Source organism: Podarcis muralis, chromosome 10 (assembly GCF_964188315.1).
Source record: "Podarcis muralis chromosome 10, rPodMur119.hap1.1, whole genome shotgun sequence".
Classification (NCBI taxonomy): domain Eukaryota; kingdom Metazoa; phylum Chordata; class Lepidosauria; order Squamata; family Lacertidae; genus Podarcis; species Podarcis muralis.
In genome coordinates, this window is record NC_135664.1 from 40,812,063 (window position 1) to 40,833,477 (window position 21,415).

Consider the following 21,415-nt stretch of genomic DNA (forward strand, 5'->3'; position numbering starts at 1 on the left):
CTTATGGACACAGATAATGTGAAATGTCTATTTGAAGACTGCTTGTAGATTGTTTTAAAAGTTTCATATGAAAACAGAGGAAAAACATAAATGAGGCATTAATTAGTTGTTTTGGTTCTTATTAAGTAGTTAGTATTAAAATTTACAAAAGCAATAATTAGACACCATGCAGTTTAATTAAGGTCAAAATCTTGGAATATTTTAGTAGATGACTCAGAGGAATTATATCCTGCCATTGTTCACATAGAAAAAAATAACGTTTTAGGACCCAGTGCTTCACAATTAACTCACCTCATACTACATTGAATTAAGTATTCTCTTAGAACAGAAGAACTAATTTAAATCTTCTCTAAAACTGAAAAATATTTATTATTATTATTATTATTATTATTATTATTATTATTATTATTACTATGAAGTAAGAACTGTCTGCAAACATCAGACCTGAACCTCATTTCCATGAACATTATGCATGGGCCCACCTTTCCGTGGGTGTCTACTCTCAGTGTGTGAGGTACTGACATAAGAGACTCCCGCACCTTCAAGGAAGGTGCTATATTTTAGGAATGTTGCAGATATGCCATCTAGAAAGAGCAAAACTGGGAACTGTAGCTCAGTGATGGGTCACCTAACAACTTTCAGCTCCCTTAACAAGCTACAGTTCCATGATACTTTGCGGGAAAGCTGTGAGCATAAGTGTATTAAATGTATAGTGTGGATGTGATGTCAGTCTTCAGAAAGAAAAGAAAAACTGTCAAATAACTGGATCTGACTGGCATCACCTTGAGAATTCTTAAAGAACTCAAATGTGAAATTGCTGACATTCTAACAAAAATATGTAATTTGTCCCTAAGATTAGCCTTCATATCTGAGGACTGGAAACATCAGCAATCCAAGGGGGAATCCTGAAAATTGCAGGCAAGTTAGCCTTACGTCTTATTCTTGGTGGAAAAAAGATAGAATTTCCAAGCATATAAAAGAGCAAGTCTTGAAGAAGAAAAACCCACCTAATGGCTGCACCAGCCTGGACCAACATGACTTCTGCAAGGGTAAATCCTGTCTCATTCACTGTTTAGAGTTTTTTTAGTGTCAACAAGCATATAGATAGAGGTGATCCAGTTGACACAGTGTACTTAGATTTTCAAAAAACTTTCAACAAAGTACCTCACCAAAGATTTCTGAGTAACTTTAGAAGTAATGGAATAAGAGGAGAAGTCCTCTTGCTGTTCAATAACTGGTTGAGGAACAGGAAGCAGAGTATAGGAATAAATGGACAAGTCTCCTAATGTGGGATGTAGAAAGTATTTGGAGTTCAGTATTTCGACCTGTGCTTTTTAGCTTGTTTACAAATGATCTAGAGTTAGGAGTGAGCAGTGAGGTAGTTTGCTGAGCATAACCAATCGTTCAAGATGGTTAAAACTAAAAGGGATTGCAAAGGTCCAAAAGGATCTCTCCAACCTGAGTGAATAGGCAGTAAAATGGCAGGTGTAATGCAATGTAAACAAGTATAAAGTCAGCACAAAACATCTTAATTTCATATATATGCTTATGGGGTCTGAACTGGCAGTGACTGACCTGGAGCAAGACCTTGGGGTCATAGTAGATAGCTCAGTGAACATGTCAACCCAGTATGTGGCATCTGTGAAATAAAGCAAACTCCATGCTAGGGATCAGTAGGAAAGGAATTGAAAACGAAACTGCAGTAAGAACTGCTATTATACAGATCTATGGTGTGACCACAGTTGGAATAATTTGTACCATTCTGGTCGACCCACCTCAAAAAGGATACAGTGGTATCTCAGGTTACAGACGCTTCAGGTTACAGATGCTTCAGGTTACAGACTCTGCTAACCCAGAAATAGTACCTTGGGTTAAGAACTTTGTTTCAGGATGAAATGGAAATCATGAGGCAGCGACAGGAGGCCCCATTAGCTAAAGTGGTACCTCAGGTTAAGAACAGTTTCAGGTTAAGAACAGACCTCCAGAACGAATTAAGTTCTGAACCCGAGGTACCACTGTATTGTAGAATTAGGAAAGATTCAAAAAACAGCAACCCAAAGGATCAAGGTGAAGGAGCAACTCTACTGTTAGGAAAGGTTACAACATTTGGAACTTTTTAGTTTAGAGAAAAGGCAGGTAAGAGGAGACATGATAGAAGTGTGTAACATTATGTATGGTGTGAAGAAAGTGGACAAAGAAAAGGTTTTGTCGTCGTCGTCCCCCAGAACACCAGAAGTCATGGACATTCAATGAAATGGAATATTGGAAGCTTCAGGCAGACAAAAGAAAGTATTTCTTCACACAGCATATAGTTAACCTGTGGAATTCACTCCAGCAAGAGGTTGTGATGGCCAACTTGGAAGACTTTAAAATTGAATGAGACATATTTTTAGAGCATAAGGCTATCTATCAGTGGCTATTTGCCCCCATACCTGAAGCAGCCTGCCTCTGAATGGCTGTTGCTGGGTGTCAGCAAGTGGGGAGAGCACTGTTGTGTTCAGGTTCTGCTTGTGGGTTTCCATTGGGCATCTGGTTGGCCACTGTGAGAACTAGAAGCCAGACTGGAAGGGTCTTTGGCCTGATCCAGGAGGTCTATTCCGATGTTCTTTTTTTTCCTTTCTAAGTATTAGTAATAGATTCTGCCCCCAACTTTTTGCTCCAGTGTCATATCATAATCCCTTGGACATGCTGTGCTCAAGGTTTGGCAGCAGTGCCTGTGATTGACACACATGGCAGGTTTCTGGCTGCATTGTGAAGACATCCAGTACTGTATATAATTATAGATACATTGCCCTTGTCCACAAACCACTCCATCCTCTGACACCTGCATCAGCCAAGTCCCCATGTGCTTTGAAAAAAATCGACTTTGGAGGTGCATTTGTCTCCCTCACTAAATCATCTATTCCATGATCTCATATTTCCCTGTGTTTCTATTATTTAATGTGTGTTAATCCCTGTCACTTCTATCCTTCACCTCTTCCCTATTTTTTCTTTCTATTGGGAGGTTTTCTGAAAACAGTTCCCCCACCTGTCCATCTCCATTTCTCCTAGCAGTGGAATTCAGGTTCTATGCCTCATCCTATCTGCAGTTAGGAGTCTCTCAGTTTTATGACAGTGATGAAGACAAATGATGCCTTTTTGGTGAATTCATAGCCTTTACATGTTTGCTTAGCACCACATTGTAATATCGGGGTTCCCAAACTGTTGTCTGCAAGGTGTTCCATGGCACATCAATCGTGTTAAATATTCACATTTGTTTTTAATGGTATTTTAATTTCTTCTTTTATTTCTTATAATATTATTTTTGTATTCTATGCAATTCCAATTCTAATACAATACAATATATAAGAAATCATATATAAGAAATGGGGGTTGGACTAGATGATCCCCCAGGGTACCTTCCAACTGTACAATACTGTGATTCTATATATACCTAAGATTAGAGCCCTAGACATTTTTAAAAAGTAAAATAAATGAAATAGCAGTTGTTTGACGTGCAGTTTCAGATAGCTTCCACAGGAAGGGGTTTTTAAAATTTTGAATACTGTACAGGCATACCTTGTTTTATTGTGGTTCGCTTTATTGTGCTTTGCGGATATTGCTCCTTATGAGGATGTGAGGTTCAGGCAGTCTGGCTGCTTCCAGGAGAAGGAAGCTCCCACCCCGCCACCCCTTTTCTGGCCATGGGAGTGGAGCTAAGTTTGGGGCTGAGTTTCCCCCCTCCCACCCCTGCAGCCAGTGGGGTTTAGCTTAGTAGACTACAGTGTAGTGTAAGCATAACTTGTATATTTATGTTTTTGGAGGGGAAGTGTCAGAAGGGGCTAGGAGAGCACAGGGGGGAACCATCAGAAATCCTGCCTGCCAGTGCACTCGCCTTGGAAGAGCGTTCAGAGGCACAGGTTCAGCGGCCTTAGGAGAGGCTACGAAGGTGGTTGGAGAGTCATCCACAGCCTTGGTAAAGACTGCGGCCTTCAGTATGTCACAGAACTCCTATTGTAGCATTAAGTTTATGCAGATGGAGAGCACACACTGTTCAAAGAAAATATTAATGCAATAGTTTTGAAATGGTAGGCCTGTGCTGTGAAAGAGTAGGTCACCCTGTGCTTTTCTTTTTAAAAGATACATAAGTAATTATCTCATGTAGCAATAATAATAATAATAATAATAATAATAATAATAATTTGTCCTCAGTGTATGTTCTGCCTTGCAGAATAACACTGGCAACATATCTGAAATCTGAACGACACAGTGGAAGGAGGGAGGGACTATGGGGCACACCTTTTATACAGGGAGAAGTTACTTGCCTTGGTAACACACTGAGTATGGAGAGGAAAGTCAATAGAATAATTGAAGATGAAGCCAAGGCTACATGCCTGATCAACAGGGGATGTTGTTGGTGGATAGGAAGAGGAATCAAGGAGGGGAAAGCTTTTGAGGAGAGAGCAGTGGATCAGTTTTGGACAGGTTGAGTTTGAGATGGTAATGGGACATCCAAATGAGGGGGGAAAGTGGATATATGTATTTTTAAAACTTAAAACCATGCCAAAACTGTTTAAATAAATGTATCACAGATTATGATAGTCACACCAAAATATGAGTGGTCAAATCTCTGGGTGCTAGTTTCAGCTATCCCATGTGCTGCAAAAATATTCAAAACAGGTTTCACAGAGGCCATAGCAAAACACAGGAAGGAAAGATGCACAGAAATGGCAATGATGGCTGCGCAATATTCCCTTGAAGTCCTCATTTGTACAGTCATAAACAAATGAAACCTGACCAGGTATCTGCTGACAGTAGCTGATGTTGAAATGATTGGCTGCCTTAAACTGGAGCTGCAGGAGGGCAGATGATCTCTCCTCAGCCACAAGAGGGTGCACACAGTCCCAAAGTAGTTTCCTTGGCTAGAGTTGTTGAGCTTTTTTAAGAAAACCCCAAAATTGTTGAACTTTTTTTTTTTTTACAAAAACGCCCAAAAAGAGCAGCATGTATTCCTAGCCAGAAGAGGGTGTGTGTTTCTATAAAGCACAGTCTGAAATTAAGTTTGTCATCTCTGCTCCCAGACAATTTACTTGGTATAAACCGTAGGGCAGTGTGTCCATTCAGGAAGGTAATCCACACTGAGACAATGATGGAGCCATTTTGCTGACACTACACAGGCCTGATCTGTGCCTAGATGAGGGTTCACCCACAGACCCCATGTACATCACTCTGAGTTGAAGAACGTTGGGACATAGACGTACTAAAATTAATAAATAAGTAACCTACTTGAAATCACAATCATAGGGCAATACACACCTTTGCCTTTCGGATGCAATGGAGCATGTGAACGGAATCTTTAAAATTATAAACTGAAGTGGAGTTACAGTGCAATGCCCTTGAAATATGTACATCTCTTCTATGTGATTTCAAACCCCAGAGACACTATAGAGACATCCTAGTTTGAGCTAAACTGATCCAAGCACAAAATGAACAGAGATCACAATTATAATTTACAGTTCTGAACTCAAAAGGGGGTGGGGAAATGATTCCACTAATATATTTTCAAACTAACTCTGGCCTGTTTGTAAAGAGTTCAGAACAATGTGCAATGGATGTTTAAGTCACATGTTTTCATGGCAAAATAATATCCTTCTAATCTGCAAGCAGAGTTAAGTAGGGTTCAGGTTGGTGGGCTCCTGAGTGCTGCCTGAGAAACACAAGAGACCCAGTAGGAGCTGGGAGCAAATTCAGCAAGGTATTGTCTGCATCGGCAGATCCTTCACCTCTTTACTGCAACTTCCATTTTGAATTTAAGGTGTGAGATGTCAAGAAAAGAGCTAAGAATAAATTGTAAAGAAAGAATAGGAAAATATGATGAATTATAGTGAGTCATGCAATAAAGCCCTGACAGAAATACAAACTAACCTATTTGGAAATATTGTTGAAAATTTGGAATAAATAAAACCATGAGAAATGTATGCTTTCTGCTGCAGCCTGGGGAGATGACAGACAATTGGGCAACATACATTGTTGAGGAGACAGCAAACTGTAGCGAAGCTGTCTAGACAAGTAAATTACAGAAATTTATGTAGTCTCAAGAAGTAAAAAATCATTAAATTGGGTTGGGGGATTGAATTCCTGCATATTACCCTGAAAATGTACTAATCCTAATTGCTAATGGGTGTGAAAATTCTCCAGATACAAATAACGCATTGAAAGTGTGTCATAATAGTTATTATGCCCAGGAATATTTAATTATTTCATTAATTTTCACCTCACAGCACTTTGCTTAGAAATTAGCTGAAGTGCAGTGCAAGGCCTGGCAAATGGATAATGCTGAACTCCTGTCTCTACCATAAATATGCTTCAGGGACGTGGGTGGCGCTGTGGTCTAAACCACTGAGCTTCTGGGACTTGCCAATTGGAAGGTCAGCGGTTCAAATCTGTGCAACAAGGTGAGCTCCCGTTGCTCTGTCCCAGCTTCTGCCAACCTAGCAATTCAAAAGCACACTAGTGAAAAAAGATAAATAGGTACTGCTATCACAGGAAGGTAAACAGTATTTCCATGTGCTCTGGCACTCGTCACAGTGTTCCATTGCGCCAGAAGCAGTTTAGTCATGCTGGCCACATGACCCGGAAAGCTCTCTGTGGACAAACGTCAGCTCCCTCAACTTGAAGTGAGATGAGCACCATACCCCATAGTCGCCTTTGACTGGACTTAACCATCCAGGGGTCCTTTACCTTTCACCTTTAAATATGCTTCATGCCCATTAAGTTCCATGTGATAAAATATAATCAAGAGGATCACATTTGCCCCTCAACTTTTCCTTTCCCTTTTCAAAGTGATGCACGCTTATCTGCCTTTTCCTTCATTTTAATAATCTTAAAAGGTTATGTGTGACTCACCAGTTTATGGTAATTAGAGGCATCTTTCTTTTATCAATAGATTATGAGCACATTGTACGCACTAATTAAGAAATTATGTGATGATAAAACATGAAAATTGAGCAGGTCCCAGGTCACAATGCTGTGTGAAAAGATGTGTTAGACAATAAGCTCAGCTGCTGAAGACAACATTCTGCTATTTGCCTTCATCTGATAGGACCAAGCAGAGGCACCATGATGTTGCTAGAGATATTTGCCATGGCAAACAGTATACATTTTCCTCCATGTCTGATTCTCAGAAGGCTATTACTCATTCTGTATATGTAAAGCCAGGTTTTCAATAATATTTCCTGCAGTAATATTTACAGCCTTTTCAGTGTAGCTGCACTTTCACTGTCAGGCTCAGTGTGGTGCAAATGCACAACAGGTGAAAAGACCTAGGAGAGTTTGACATCTAAAGCTGTAAACAGAATTATATAGCGAGCCCCATGGCAATCTCCATCTAGCCCCCAGAATTTTCTAAACCTTTTGCCCTATCACATGCTGTTTGTTGTGCCAGAAATACATAGCATCAGCAATCAGGAAAGATCACATCAGTGCAACAAACCCAGATCACCCGACAAAGGCATAGAGAGAAGCTAAATGCCAGCATCAGGCAAGAAGGTACAGTTTACCAGGGAGTGCTAATATACATGCAGTACATGATTTTATTTGTATGCCAGCTTTCCATAGTTAAAACCAGTTTGCAACATGAAAAAATACATACTGTAATTGCAAACATAACAAAAAATAAGGAACATAAATAAGGAACATAAATAAAACATCAAAAGGTAAAAACCAAATTAAACAATGTCCATGTAAACCATAAGATCTAAAATAAAGATAAAAATAATAATAATCAAAAACAGCAACAACCCCTCTATGCTGCCACCGCTGCCCAAACAAAAGCCCCTAAACAATACTTCAACCCACGAGTCTGTTCAGCAGCCTCAGCTTTTGTAGCTGGAATCAATTGAGGCCCCACCCTCCTAGGTCAGGTGGAAAAACGCCTGCTAAGCAGGAAGCAGGTATGTTTTAGTGTTGTAGCTCCAGCCCTCTGGACTCAGAAGCAAGCTGAAATTAGACAGGCTGTTAGCATCTTGATGTTAAGGTGGCTACTGGAGATGTTTTGTGTTTGACTTGTCTGTGGTGGCTCGGTTCCACATTACCTTTGTGGCACGGGAGCAGTTACAGTGTCACTTTATCCCAGCCAACAGTGGTAAAACCAGAAGTTCCAGACCATGTATTAAGGAGCCCAGGGCCACACATCCCATAGTCTGTACAGTTTATTTACGGACCAATTAAATAGCACCAGTCTCAATGCTGTTTTTTTAACCTACCCAGCATTGTGAAAAATGTTTCCAGGACTCAGTTGTACAGCTGCAAATAAAATGTTTTAAATGTGTTGTAAAGTGCATTGTACAAATGTGACACTAGATGGCGGCAGTGAGCTATGGCAAATGCAATATTTTTTCCAAAACTTCTTTTAAAGCATTTTCACAACATTTTTTATATGTGTCTAGGTTCCACCCCAGATTCCTGTTTTTATACCAGTTACCAGTTCTTAAGAGGATGAGTCCTCTTATCCCACAGCTGCCAAATTTTATAAGAAGCCTTTGGTGAGGGGTGTTTTTGAATGTCATAGCAAGGGGCATTGCTAGTGGTGGAGCCCAAAACATCTGCCTATTTCCCCATTTTTAAACCTTCCCTCCACCTTACAGTGTGGCTGGGGGCAAAGCACAGTGCCAGTGAGACCCCAGACAGCCACCATCTTCTGTGCCCCAAGACTTTTAAGTACCCAGCAACACCTCCATGCACAAATATATAATTCTAGAGAATCACCTCTGTTGCTGTGTTGTTTTGTGTTCCAGGCAAAAGGAGTGTGCCTCTACACAGGGAACCTTTTCATACCTAAAGAGTAAACAAAATGCAAATGGCATTCCAAATGCCTATATCTTAAAGTGGGTTGCTGCTTATCTCTGTGTCAGTCAAACATGCATAGTGTAAAAGTTTCATAAGGCAGCCAGCAGCAAGGTGAAAGATGAAGAGATTGCTGAATAATAGAGAAGGGCATCTTCCAGACAGCTTAGGTTCATTTGAGAACAAACACAAAATATATTATACAATCTTTTCATTCCGCCAGGAGAGCTCCAGTCTCCCTCAGAGCTTTCTGCCACTGAAAAAGCCATACAAACGAATGATACCTCAGTCAGCAGAGGGCTTTGAGGAGCCAAGATGCAAAGTTAAGACAGTATTATTGAGGGAGGCAAATGGGTGGCATAGTGGTTAAGACTAGAACATGGGAGACCAGGGTTCAAAACTCCACTCGGCTATGAAGCTATGGGCTGTTGGGATAAAATGGGCAGAGAACCATGTGCACCACCTTGAGTTCCTTGGAGAAGAGGTAGGAAATAACTGTGATAAATACTAAATAATAAAATATCCAGGAATTAGGAAAGAGCCAAGCATACAGCCAAACTCTCCCCCCCCACACACACACAGCAAAACTCAACAACACTAATGTATTGCTTTGTGATCCAAGACAGTAAGGTCATGGAGCCAGTTGATCCCATAAGTGGGTGGACTGTCTGAAAGGAGGAACCCTCTCTTCTTTTTTCCTGGATTGCTTCCTGTAGCCGTATAATTTGTGGTCATAATTTTGGCAAAAATGCTAGCATATTTCAGCTAAGGATGTTGTCATAGTGAACACTACAATTTCCTGAAGAGATTACAAAGTCTTGCCAAGAATTGTGCAACCCTCTCTTTTATGATGTTAAGCAATATGAAGACAGGCATCGTCAAGTCCTTCGTGCAGCCTCTGCCCTATGGCACACTTTAGGGGGAAGCAATTGAATGCAGATTATTCAAAAGGTATCTCCTTAATCTAGCATGATTTATTGAACAGAACTGAGGGTAAACTGTGCTGCCTGAGGAGACCTGCCGTGGGGAAATGCTGTATATATGTCTATGTGTTTTGAAGGAACAAATATCTTGTGACCTCTGTGACTGTCAATGTACTATTACTGTATATAGCAAGCCTGTTTAGCAGTAGCTGTTTGGTGGCATGTTCGGAGAGGAGAAAGAGGGAGGATTGCTTTGAATATTTATTAGGTGGGGTTTGTATCAGGAAAATTCATTCTAATTGGTCTGCGTGACAGCAGAAGCTGATTGGCTGCAGATTCCAGCCAGACAGGGAGTTACGTGGCAGCTGAGGAGATGGAGGAAAGGGACTTCATGAGGCAGGTATGAGGAACAGACCAGAGAAAAGCTGAGAGGAAAACAGGCCTGGCTATCTGTACTCAATGTGTCTAAACTAGACACTTGTCTAGTGAAGATCAAGAGAGGAGAAATGGTGGCTGAGTTAGTCTTAGATACTTTGCCATCCAGCTAACTAAGCACCCTGCAGCCATTTTGCCACCCCAGAATCCTTTTCAGTGTCACAGAGGACACACATAAGGGCATAGCTCTCTTGCTCCAGCACAGCTGCACTCAATCCAAGAATTGTGATGTTGCAAATGGCCCACATCTCAGCTCATATGTTATTTCACTGCCACTCATAATAGTTACCAGCCATCCCCATCCCCCAGCAACTGCTTCAAGTGTTTCTGCAATCAGACTGGCCCTGGTTGTGATGACAGTATACCAGAAATCACTTAGCTGCCGTTTCAAGACCTACCTTAGGATATGTCTGAGGATACATGAAATACTTGGAGATCGACACCTGATCCCAAGTTGTTCCCTTGATATTGGGGGGTGGGACTCCACTTCAGTCATTTCTTCCCACTCCCTGCCATAGACTCCCTCCTTGTCATTCCAGATCCCAACACCCAGGCTGTAGGATATAATGATGTTACCATCTAGCATTGGATAATTCCTTCTGCGTCTTTATTCCATGACAAAGATAAGCAGAGAGGAGCTTATGGTCTAAATTTAAGCAGTGGGAGTAAGAGACGGGAGGAGAAGGGAAAAGGCAAGGCGGGCACAAAGCTAACAAGGAATATTTGCAAGCAAATGCAGTTTGCATGTCATTTTGGTTGGAGGCGCAATCCGTTGGTACTTGCTGAACTCAGTCACCCTGTGGAGCAGCAGGCTCTCCGGGCATGAAGAGTTAGAATGCAGTTCGTGACTAATGAGTTGCCTACACTTCTTTGCTTATAGTTCATGCACATCTGGGTGCAGTGGACTGTTAATCCAGCTCCATCAGAAACTGCAGGTTAATGTTTAAAGCACAGTGAGTACAATAAATCAATTACAGGACAGTCTTGGGTATGCTGCAGCATACGAGGAAGAAAAAGTCTTGACACTGCACTTGACACATGCTGCCAACAAGACTAAAGTCACAGCATGATAAGGTGCCAGTGGCCCAATCTACTTGGAAATAACTTACAAGAAAGGGGGAGGTAGTAGAAGAGATGAATGAATTAGCTCTTTTCTGGGAGTTCAGTAGCTAACTGCAAGTATAACCTTCAAGGTTAATGTAGTCTAGCAAAAAGTCATTCATCAGATCCCCACGAGTTCAGCATGAAACCAGTAAACTGGAGCTGTTATCACAAATCCATACGAGAGGATGATGTAAATGAAACACCATCAATTGCTGTTATTGTTCTGTATCAAATCCTTCTTGCCAGTTGCTGGTTCCACTCTTAGAATTGTAATCTAAAGCTTACAATATATACGACATTTATTCAAGTGTTATAGATGCACATAACTCTTTATAAGGTAGGATCGAAAAGCAGGTAGTTCTCTTGTTTTGAAGGATGCAATTAGATATGAATATTTATAAGTAATTTCAGATAGACTGAGTCCTAATAGCACCGTGTGGAGGGCATGACCCGGCCACAGTTAAGCATGTAATTTAATTCTCTCTCATGTAAACCAAATGGCTTTTACTCTCCCTCACCTTGGGAAGCAATTTGCGATGACTCAGCTTTAAAATGTGACTTTTGGCTATTTGGAGCATGGACATTTTAATCAAAGCTAGTCTCCAGTTCCCTTTCTGCTTTCTCAACATTGACACCAAAGATACAGCAGGGGGCAATGACCCACTTTGTCACCATAACCCCCACGGCTTCCAGCAAGCTGGGCTATTGAAAAAAGGTCCTCATTTAAAACATAGAGAAAGCATTCATGCACATGTTGCCATTTTAAGTGAGCCACGTTCTGTAGGTTTTTTTAATGTAAGCCAGAGGGATTCAAATGTGGCCCTTCTGTCCTCTCTATCTGGCCCTTGGGACTGTCTGCAGGCCACACACCCTTGCCCTCTCTCCTGAGGCCACAGACCCTGCTTTGCATTCCAGCTGGTGTTTTTGACTAGCTGGAATGTATCCTTGAACTCTGATAATGCCTCTTCCTTGCCTGGATGTATGAAAGAAATGGGTGTCAGAGTGTGGGTAGAAACTAGCAAATCACTGCCATGTGGCCTACAGAATGTTGCCCAGCAAGGAATGCAGCCGTCAAAATGAAAAGGTTCCCTGCTCCTAGCTTTAGAGAACTACAGTTATTGCCGAAAACATGTTGAGCAGTGACACACCAACCAGATTTAGCTTTCTACATGCAATATGTGAAGAGATTCTGCTGCAAGAGGAAATGCACTCATTTTACTGTGCAGATGTTTTCAGAATAAACTCATACCTTTCTCATTATCATAAAGAATACGATTTATGAGCCAGGCTTCCCACACTACATAACAGCATTATCTCTGAGGATCAGAACACCTTCAGAGGCATTTATCACTGGAACATGTGATCCTTGGTGCCGTGTAAAGCTTTTTATAGTGAGAATTAGCATTGTACAGTACTGTACAGCTACATGCCACCCCAGTCTCCATGAGCAATGGACCATGAGGCACAGCAGAGACACTGGTGTCTTTATGATATATGTTTTATTTACACATGTCTACAACCTGAGTCTAGATGGAAGGGTTCAAAGCATTATACTCCAAGAGGGTCTCTTGCTTTTCCCATAGGTGTAGCAGGCTTGGGTCTAAGAACAGAAATCAGCCATGCTCTCTTGTTTCTTTGTTACAGTCTGTCACAGTAAGTCTTCGCCGCCGCCCCCCTTGTCTCCTTGTCTCCGCTAACCCAGTGAAACAATTGCCCTCCAGCCTACATCTTCCAAACTGAAACCCTAGGCCTTTTTGTCTCTGTCCACTAACACACAGCTGGAGGAGGGGCAACACAAACACATAGGTTGTCTGGCACTGAATGTCCTGATGGCTCATCTTTTGTTAAATGCAGTTCTTGTTTAGGGCTACTCTCATTTTCACTCAAGAAAATCACCATTTTATAGTTCAAATTGGGAAATATAAATACAGTAAATGGACAAAAGTACAAAGATTCACAAAATGTTTAGGGGTATGTGTCCCCCTAGAAAAAAAAGCACTGGGTTAATGTCTCAGCCATCACCAGGTGATTACCTCATGAGGAAGTTAGCCTGTGTTGTTTCCTTCTTGAATCCCTGCTGGATCTGGGAGTTCAGTGTTTGCAGTTTAATTCTCAAACACTGATTAAATTCCAACACTTACTACATCAAGAAATGATGGGTTGCTTGCATCCACAAACTCTGGCACCCAAATCATCTTTGTTTCTCTCCCCTGTACATGTTCCAGCTTGTCAATATCCTTAAACTATGGTGCCTAGAACTGGACACAACAATCCCAGTGAGGTCTGACCAAATAAGAATAGAGTGGTACTATTACTTCCATTGATCTGGACACTATACTTCTTTTGATGCAGTCTAGAATAACGTTAGAATTTTTTGGCTGCTGCATCACACTGCATCACAATGCTTGCATGCATGAAGGTCTGAGAAGCCACCTGGGTTCCATGATATAAGAAAGATAATAAGATTTAAAAATGTAAGAAAATAAGTAAGAACTTGGGCTGGTTTTATTTCACTGGTGGTTATTTCACTGCCAGTTTTGATTGTGTTTTAAATGCATTTGGTTAATTTTATGGATTGCTTGGTTAGACTTGGAATTTTTTCTAATAACTGTTTTAAATTCTGGCATTTAATTTGAAATTGTGTGTTCATATTTTTTTTTTAATCCTTGCTGACTTATGCATACAGTGTCATTTAACATGACCAACTCCATATGTTGCAGTGTGGCTAAAACTTAACCGCCTTCTGACGGCTCCAAGTTGAAAATCATCCTGAAATAATGCATTTGACTGTGCTACAGGATGAAGCATGCTGTGAAGACTTTCTTCCAGTTTCCCATGCCACCCACCTCATACTATTGCCTATAGGTGATAGGCTGGAACCAAGCCAACTGTGGGGTTAATGGACTATAGGAGGAATGCAGGTGAAAGCAGGGAAGTACCAGTTATTGGTTACAGATCACTCACAAATGGCTCAGAACTGAAATGGATGTAACATCAATAGACCAATCAAAACACCAATCAAAATACAAGGCTAGGAGCTAGTCAAACCTATACAGGCCCCTGAAATGGTTAGGGCCATGAAAAACATAGGGACCACACAGCCCTTGTTGCTAGTAGCCCCTAGCTTCCCCATAACTTTTATTTATTGCCAATGACATGCTAGATATTAAAGTTCAGATACAGCACTCATTTCACACACTAGCAAGGTTATGCTTAAAATTCTACAAGGAAGGCTCAGGCAGTATGTGGACCGAGAACTCCCAGAAGTGCAAGCTGGATTTCGAAGGGGCAGAGGAACCAGAGACCAAATTGCAAACATGCGCTGGATTATGGAGAAAGCTAGAGAGTTCCAGAAAGACATCTACTTCTGCTTCATTGACTATGCAAAAGCCTTTGACTGTGTCGACCACAGCAAACTATGGCAAGTTCTTAAAGAAATGGGAGTGCCTGATCACCTCATCTGTCTCCTGAGAAATCTCTATGTGGGACAAGAAGCTACAGTTAGAACTGGATATGGAACAACTGATTGGTTCAAAATTGGGAAAGGAGTATGGCAAGGCTGTATATTGTCTCCCTGCTTATTTAACTTATATGCAGAATTCATCATGCGAAAGGCTGGGCTGGATGAATCCCAAGCCGGAATTAAGATTGCCGGAAGAAATATCAACAACCTCAGATATGCAGATGACACAACCTTGATGGCAGAGGAAGTGAAGAGGAATTAAAGAACCTTTTAATGAGGGTGAAAGAGGAGAGCGCAAAATATGGTCTGAAGCTCAACATCAAAAAAACGAAGATCATGGCCACTGGGCCCATCACCTCCTGGCAAATAGAAGGGGAAGAAATGGAGGCAGTGAGAGATTTTACTTTCTTGGGCTCCATGATCACTGCAGATGGTGACAGCAGTCACGAAATTAAAAGACGCCTGCTCTTTGGGAGAATGGTGATGGCAAACCTAGACAGCATCTTATAAAGCAGAGACATCACCTTGCCAACAAAGGTTCGTATAGTTAAAGCCATGGTTTTCCCAGTAGTGATGTATGGAAGTGAGAGCTGGACCATAAAGAAGGCTGATTGCCAAAGAATTGATGCTTTTGAATTATGGTGCCGGAAGAGACTCTTGAGAGTCCCATGGACTGCAAGAAGATCAAACGCATCCATTCTGAAGGAAATCAGCCCTGAGTGGTCACTGGAAGGACAGATCGTGAAGCTAAGGCTCCAATATTTTGGCCACCTCATGAGAAGAGAAGACTCCCTGGAAAAGACCCTGATGTTGGGAAAGATGGAGGGCAAAAGGAGAAGGGGACGACAGAGGACGAGATGGTTGGATGGTGTTCTCGAAGCCACAAACATGAGTCTGACCAAATTGCGGGAGGCAGTGGAAGACAGGAGTGCCTGGCGTGCTCTGGTCCATGGGGTCACGAAGAGTCGGACACAACTAAGTGACTAAACAACAACAACAGTTCAGAGAGTTTGGCTTCCTCAGAACATGAGTGCACTAGCGTTTTGCCATGTTTACTGCCAACTATTCCCCAAGAGGACGCGGATGGCGCTGTGGGTTATACCACAGAGCCTAGGGCTTGCCGATCAGAAGGTTGGCGGTTCAAATCCCCGCGACGGGGTGAGCTCCCGTGGCTCGGTCCAGCTCCTGCCAACCTAGCAGTTCGAAAGCACGCCAAAGTGCAAGTAGATAAATAGGTACCACTCCGGCGGGAAGGTAAACGGCGTCTCCGTGCGCTGCTCTGGTTCGCCAGAAGCGGCTTAGTCATGCTGGCCACATGACCCAGAAGCTGTACGCCAGCTCCCTTGGCCAATAAAGCGAGATGAGTGCCACAACCTCAGAATCGTCCGCGACTGGACCTAATGGTCAGGGGTCCCTTTACCTATTCCCCAAGAGTAGCATTTGAATCCCCTGGAAATTCCCAACAGTCTTCTGAGTACCACAGAAGGACACGAGTTAAATGTTCTTGGTATGAGCTTTCGTGTGCATGCACACTTCTTCAGATAAGAAGATTGGTATCTGAAGAAGTGTGCATGCACACGAAAGCTCATACCAAGAACTAACTTAGTTGGTCTTTAAGGTGCTACTGGAAGGAATTTTTTTGTTTTGACTATGGCAGACCAACACGGCTACCTATCTGTAACGAGTTAAATGGTTAGTTGTTGAAAATTGTCCCCATATTTCTATAAGCCTAAGGTTTATAGAAATAGTTTCTATCCTTATATAGAGAGAAAGTGCAATATCCACCATGCATCTCTACAAAGCAATATAGGATAGTCATTCCTAGAATGAAACAACAGAAAGTAGGAGTGGGTGTAAGTGAGGAGCCACTGTACATAAAAAGCATATTCAACATCCCATTCAAAGCACATGGTTTACCACACACACACCCTCCAGAATCCAGGACACTGTAGTTTGTTAAGGGTTCTGGGAATTGCAGCTCTGTAAGGGTGGAACTACAGTTCCCAGGATTCTTTGAGGGAAGTAACACACTTTAAATGTGCATTGAATGTATATGGTGTTTTGAAAGCAGATGCGAAGCAGGAATTACCGTATTAGAAAAGATTCTGCCAGAAAGAAAAAGGTAGTACCACAAGCCAGTAGGGATGCTGCAGGTAGGAGGCAATCTTGCCTAAGTAGATGCAAAATTCCATTTAAAAGAAGTTATGTGGGAAAATCAGCTTCCTGAGATTGCAGATCTAGGTTTTAGAATATCAGTGTCTTGTCAAGGCAAACCTGGCAGCTGAACTCTTTCACAAGAGTTTACTGGCAAAGATTACCTACTTTACTGCCAAGTTGTGGAAACAGAATTAATGCCGGTTAATTGTTCCCCTTATCTAAGCCAAGGTTACGTCTTTCTTATGTCACCTCTCTTTCCTGTATTGTAGACCTTACTCCTTCACTATGTGTTTGCACTATTTTCCCCACTCTGTTTTTAAAAAAAACACCAAGAAAAACAAAAGCAAGGATAACTCCTGCAGAACCTATATTTTGTCATTGTCAGAGCATTATACCAAGTGTTTAAGACAGATCTAAATGTTCAGGACACTGATTTATTCTGCTAGTAAAACTGGGAGAGTGGTGCGCGTTTCTTAATTCTTACAGCAATCGAGATTTCCGATGTGCTAAATGGGTGGCTTTGTTGTGAACTCGTAACACACTTCACTCTATAATTAGGTAACTGCATGCTAGTCTAGCATTAAATTGAAATGTAGTGCAGAGGAAGGAGGCAAAGTGCTAAATATAGCCTATTTCAAACACTTAATTGGCTGGGGGGCGGGCGGTTCTACCTGTACTACAGATATACTACTGCTGAAATTGGCTTGGTTATATAAATATATCCTAAGCAAGACATTGTAAAATCTCTCAGTATATAAAATGTGTGTTTCACTGATTATTGTTTTAGATATTGTATCTTTTCTAATGGCACTTCCAGATGACTTGTTTATTGAATATTCATCCTGATTTGTTTGCTGGGAGATTAGATGATGTTGACATTTGGGTCCTGAGGTTCTCCGCTCAAAGTTTAACTCACGAGTAGGGGTTGGCAGGACTGGCCACCAGCCTAAAACCACCATGGCACTCTCTGGTTTGCTCAAAGGACTGCAGCCTCTATAAGACCAAAAAAGAAACAGAGGAAACCATATCTACAATCTGACATGGCAAAAGCACAGTAATCGCTGCCAAAGAAGGGAGAATTATTCTCTGGGTTTTGTTTTTGTTGTTTTGTCTTCTTAGCTGTAGCAAGGAGAGCAAATGTGGGCTCCATACACACCATGCTTTTAAAGCACACACCCCTCCCCAAAGAATACTGGGGACTACAGTTACCCATCACAGAACTACAGTTTCCAGCACCCTTAACAAACTACAGTTCCCATGTTTCTTGGGGGGAGTGCTTTAAATGCATGATAGATATACAGCTGTAGAGATAAATCTATCTTCTCAAGGCACTGGTAAGAGGAAGGAATGAAAGAGGTAATGCCACCCTTTCCAACTTGTCTAGAAGCATAACTGACTATGTGACTACTTTCATTGCTTCCTGCCACTTGGTCTTTCACAAGTTGTGTTCAGATTCCCTTATACCAGCTCAATGACCCAGGGCACAGCAGCATATGTAACCTTCCAGATCTTCATCTCTTTCTAATAATAAGACTCATCATGCTATGCCTCTTACATAATGAGTTGGCATGGCAAAATCTCTCTCCTCACTCCCAAAAATATATATTGCGTTTTTGGGAAGTGTATCTAGCTTTGTCCACGACATCTCCATAAGTGCATTAAGTGCTGCCTGTCAGCTAATACTTTGTAAGGGCAGTAAGAGAGAGACAATGACATCAGATGTACGCCAAAGGGAAAACGTGCCAGCGTTAGCTTTGGAAAAGAGGGGGGAAACTTTCCGAAGTATGCCGCTAATATTCATCAGACTCTTATAGACTCACAAACACACACAATAGTACGGCATTTGTTGCTGGCAAGAATTCTGCTTCTGTCACTTGGTGCATGGCCGAGTGCGTCCATTAGCAAATGCAAAGTTTAAACTGGATGAGAAGTTGCAAAAGATACAAACTCTTGAGTGCAAAATTGCCAGGGCCAAGAAGGGTTTGTGTGCGCCACCAATAAGTGCCATTTATTGCTTATTATAAGTCCGATTATTTTAGCGTGCTAAAGGGGAAGCTGCTCGCATTGCTCAGCAATATTTATTGTGCACACAAAGCCTTAAGAAGCTATTGAGCCACGCAGTGTGTTCATCTTGTAAACACGGATGACTGAAGGAATGTACCCTTATCTTTGCATCAAGCCACTCATCTTTTTGATGCTGTCTAAACTGAATGGCTCGTTTTTAGCAGGAAAAGATCGGTCTGGCAACTGTAGGATCAGTGGTCAGCTTTGGCAGAGATTGGGAAACTGATGTGGACTCGGCCACACACTCCAGCAAAGGATGGTTCATCGTAGCCAAATGATCATCTGCTTGCTGTAGTCTCAGCAACACACACTGAAGACAGACAATTGTCTGTTTGTTTTCGGATACTTGGAAATGGCATGACAGAGGCATCATTGCCCTTAGTGTGAACATTCATCCCACAGTTCTGTGGTTTCACAAGGCTTGGAATCTGCTTAACCTGTTGACGAAAGACCAGTTGGTACACAATGAGAAATGAATTTGTATACCGCAAGACATGATGCCTCCATGCTACCACATTAAAATCTAGCATGCCTCTCCTGTCCATGCAGACTGCTTTAAAAATATGTTTTAGGAACAAGACAAGGAGCTTTGAAAAGCAAATAGGCAATGAATTCCTTCCTTCCAAATGAGAAGCTATGCCTTGCATATGGCTTCACGGAACAAACTCTAATGCAACTCAGAGCCTGCCTACACATGAACAAGGCCACAGAGCAATCATTGTAAAGAAGACTTGGCTTTTGCCCTCTCTTTCTGTTTCTGCAGATTATCTGTGCCAAAGTTTGATGACTGCATACATTTTATGGCTTGAGGTTTGGACTTCCAAAGCATGGTCCACACCTATCTAGGCTATCAGTGTTTTCACCAGAGGGCAAGCTTCTCAGGCAGAGCTTCAATGTCATCATCCCATTCCTGTTTACAGAGTGCTGAAAGCATTTGTGTACATACGAAAGAGAGGACCAATTCTTCTATTTTTGAAGTTGGCACATAGAAGAAACAGCCCCATGGCCCCTATGTGCATTATTAGAATGAGAGGCTCTCATTCATCCACCACACGTCTGCATGGCAAACACCAGTTTGTGACTTTTAAAATGTACCCAAGAGCCTTGGCCATTCACAGCTCACAGATACATTTAATCACACGTTTCAGATACCCATCTCTTTTTCCATATTTTACAATGCTCACCATGCAGACATGCAGTAAACAAATTGGAATTCATCGTTCCTGTAAGTGTGAAGCCATGATTAGAAGATACATATGCTTCTGACTGGTTTTGTTAATATGCATTATGAATAAAGCACCATACGGTGTTTTCCCTGCTAATAAAGCAGACTCCTTTTATAACTAACCGGAACATTTATTGCAGATTGTATATTCCTTTACAGTGATTTCTATCTGTAATTCTATCACTTTAAAAGATGCATATACTCAAATCATTCAACCATTCTAGAGAGAAAGGGGCTAATTTTCATGAAACATGTTCCATTAAACAGGTTGCACAGATTTCTCAGGCTTTTTAATAGATCATACATTCACAGCGATGGGTGAAGAAATGCACAGTTTCCACCTTGTCTCCATTCCTTCTGTTTCTACCTGCCCACCAGCAGCCAATGAGTGCCTAATAGGCACTGCCTATGCTTTGGCTAGGGCTATGTTCAACCTGACTCATTAGTGGAGCTTTGCTGGGCGGTAGGGAAGGATTTGGGTTTTTTGTTTTGCCAAAGGCAAACCACTGGAAGGGTCACTACTAAACAGGATGGTCTCTTTGGGATGTCATGTGGTGTGGGTGTCTTTTGGACTACTTATCAGAAAGAATTGCCTAGTGTTTGTGTGCATTTAATAAGCCTAGCTCATGGGCCATTGAGTGGTGTGGGAACAGGTTCCCTTTGCCATTTATTGCTTGCCCATTAGCCCTTTATTATTTGTGGCTCATCCATTGAGATTAGTGGCCCCTGGAGACATACTTTTTATTGCACATTCATGATGATTTGTTCTCTTGATGTTGTTGGGGCAGTCACACACAACCCCAGTTTCAATACTGTTTGCACCTGCAAAAGTTTTGGAGCAGTCATATTGCTTCACTTCCAGTCAATGCATAGCCCATAACTTCCTGTTGAAATCCCATAACTTTTTATACCACAAATGTTCTGGTTTATTTTTGTCCCACTTCTGTTATGCCGTAGCCCATCCAGACAGCAATTATGTGATAGCACTGGAGGAGCATTGCAAAACAAACTAAAGCAGACTAAATCCACCACTATTGCACTATTATTGTGTAAACAACATGCTGCAGAATAGACCTGCAATAAAAGTCGGCCTTGAGGACTCTTGGGTGAATGAGCTACATCAGTTGACTCAGTTCCAACCCAATAAAAGTGATTAGGGTGGGGCATATCATAAGACTTTCATTGAGAGATGGGAAGTGTTAGTTAACACTTTATTGGCCT

General features: G+C 41.7%; 1 long non-coding RNA gene across 4 annotated transcripts in view; it reads left to right on the forward strand.

Annotated features, from left to right (window-relative positions):
- Positions 1–21,415, forward strand: part of LOC114605861 (uncharacterized) — a 76,542-nt gene that overhangs the window by 2,339 nt on the left and 52,788 nt on the right. For all 4 annotated transcript variants that reach the window (XR_003708676.2, XR_003708679.2, XR_003708675.2 and 1 more), the window contains exon 2: positions 855–1,049. This is a non-coding gene — a long non-coding RNA (uncharacterized LOC114605861). The remainder of the gene's footprint in view (positions 1–854; positions 1,050–21,415) is intronic.